Source organism: Mastomys coucha, unplaced genomic scaffold (genome assembly GCF_008632895.1).
Source record: "Mastomys coucha isolate ucsf_1 unplaced genomic scaffold, UCSF_Mcou_1 pScaffold16, whole genome shotgun sequence".
NCBI classification, from domain to species: Eukaryota; Metazoa; Chordata; class Mammalia; order Rodentia; family Muridae; genus Mastomys; species Mastomys coucha.
This window is the reverse complement of record NW_022196898.1, coordinates 23,890,924-23,893,391: the sequence shown is the minus strand read 5'-3', so window position 1 is coordinate 23,893,391 and position 2,468 is coordinate 23,890,924. Positions and strand designations below refer to the sequence as shown.

At 41.7% G+C, this 2,468-nt stretch overlaps 1 pseudogene across 1 annotated transcript; it reads right to left on the bottom strand.

Annotated features, from left to right (window-relative positions):
* Positions 1–1,090: 1,090 nt before the first annotated feature.
* LOC116094373 lies at positions 1,091–2,254 on the bottom strand (annotated as a pseudogene). The gene has a single exon (XR_004120072.1). The product of XR_004120072.1 is annotated as a DNA topoisomerase 3-beta-1 pseudogene (transcript).
* Positions 2,255–2,468: the final 214 nt, after the last annotated feature.

Sequence of the window (2,468 nt, the reverse complement as noted above, 5' to 3'; positions counted from 1 at the left end):
ACTGCCAGTGGAGTACTTTCAATGCTTCAGCCCTAAATCATAATTACAATTTATTTAGGACTTTCTATAGTGCCTCTAATTTACATCCCTTGCCTGCTTCTGTATTTGGCATGACATATTCATGTCTATCAAGTGAAACTATTTGACTATATTAACTTAGATGGCTACCGACTTATAGAAACAAAAGAGAAAGGAATGACATTAGATAGCACATACAACATATCCACAGAGATATCTCTGTTTTTATTTAATCAATTAACCAGAGGTTTCTACCAACGTATTTCAAAAGTGTCTTTACTTAGGATTATATTTGTTCTGTTATAAAAATTTATGAAGCTGTTACTAAATTAGAACATGGAATTTGAAGTAAATTGAATTTGTATTCCTGGGCCATGGTCACATGTAATAGATCCTAAAATAAACTACCACTTTTGATGTTAGAACTTTTTTCTTCATGGGCTCATTTATAAATCAATGAACAAAATACACACATACACACACAGACTCACACACACACATACACACACACTCATACAGACATTCACACACACACACACACACACACACACACACACACACACACACACACACTATCACAAGACAAAAACCAACACTTAAAAAAGCAAATGAGTTAGTAGGCAGCTGAAGTTGAATCACCATTGTATTGTCAATGTGTAAATTTTATCAATAAGTATTTATTTGACCTCAGCAGTGTTATATGCCACTTATGGTGATTGCTAGGAACAAGCATATTACAAAAATATTAATTTCTTTCCTCTATCACTTGTCATTTGCCTTTCAATGAGCAGTAAAGTTAAACAAATGCATACATAAGATGGGTTCCAAGTGTACTGAGCTCTGACAAAAATAAAGTAAATAAATACATTAAAAGTTTGTATACAGAAAAAGCTATCCAAAGGCAAAATGTAGTAGGGAATGTTTATAGATAGATAGATAGATAGATAGATAGATAGATAGATAGATAGATAGATAGATAGATAGGTAGGTAGATAGATAGACAGATAGACAGACAGACAGACACACAGACACATAGATATACAGATTCACAGATATACAGAGAATACAAAATCAAAAGCATTTTGATGGTTTCAGTGGCTCAAAGATAACCACATTGTGTCTGGAGTAGGGAAAAGATAGGTTGTCATATGAAGTAAGCAGCCAGGGCTGACATCTTGTCTTTTGGCCGCCTAGGGTTGGGCTTTCCTGGAGGTCTCAGGCCCTGGGCCCGTCCACGATCCTGCCTCCTTCCAGGACCACCTCGGTGCATGGGGTGGCAGGAGGCTGCATGTTTCAGCTCCTCCAGATCCTAGAAGATGAGGTCACAGAAGATGCAGCCTGTGTGCTGAGTTTCATTGCCAGGAAGGGGAGACTTGGCTTTGCTGATGTCTACATCAAGCAAGGCAGCTTCGCAGGAGTTGCAGGTATCAGCAGATACCCGTACTTGGTGGGCATTTTCAAAGCAGTGTGCCACCACATTACATGTATTGCAGGCCACCTTCCACTTGGGACCAGAGATGGGGTCCAGAACCAGGATTCCATTCTCACATTCCACACACTGGCCAATGCCCAGCATACTTAGTGAGTGCTGGCAGGTGGGCTGTGTGCATTTATTGCAGCCCATAACTTTCTTCATATCTCAGAAGGGTGGGTGGTTATAGCAGTAGGGACATAGTAGGTAGCTCTTGCCCTAGGAGCCGGAGGACCACAGGACCGGTTCAAAGTCATCCAATGGGCATTGCAGCTCCTTGTAGAGCTTGATTGTCCCATTCTGAGGGAGGGTGTAGGTTTCATCACAGTAGGAGCAGTGCAGGTGGCTTGGCTAGGCCTGGATGTACTTCATAAATCATTGGCACTTCCCACAGCATGAAAGGGGCTTGCCAGTGCCAGCTAAGGGTGAAAAGGACATCTCCATCAACTCATCCATGCCAGCAATAGAATCAACGAAGAAGTGGAACTTTCTCTTGAAGATATCCAGGCTGTGGCCCAGGACCTGGTGGTAGTCAATTTTGCCCTGGGCAATAAGGTTCAACTGCTTCTCCATTGTGCTTCAGATGGTGGGGAGTACCAACTCTGCATCAATCTTGTAATAACCATGCACCAGAACTATGCCAATGTTGGTGGGCTTCAGCCAGCAGCCACTATCCACAGTAACATAATTGCTCTGGCAGGTATTGTTGATGTGCACAGGGATACTGGCATCAGTCCCGATACCATGCTTCTCCATGAGAGTGATAGGCAGATAGACAGATAGACAGACAGATAGATAGACAGACAGACAGACAGACAGAACAATTAATACAGCATATACTTGCTTAGTTGGCTGAAGGAGCATGGCAGAGGTCAAATGTGGCTAGCATATAATTGATAACTGATACTCCTGTCAACTATAAAGAAGTAAGATGAGCAGAGGCAATAAATAAGTAGGGGATTGTGTTGTGTTTGTATTG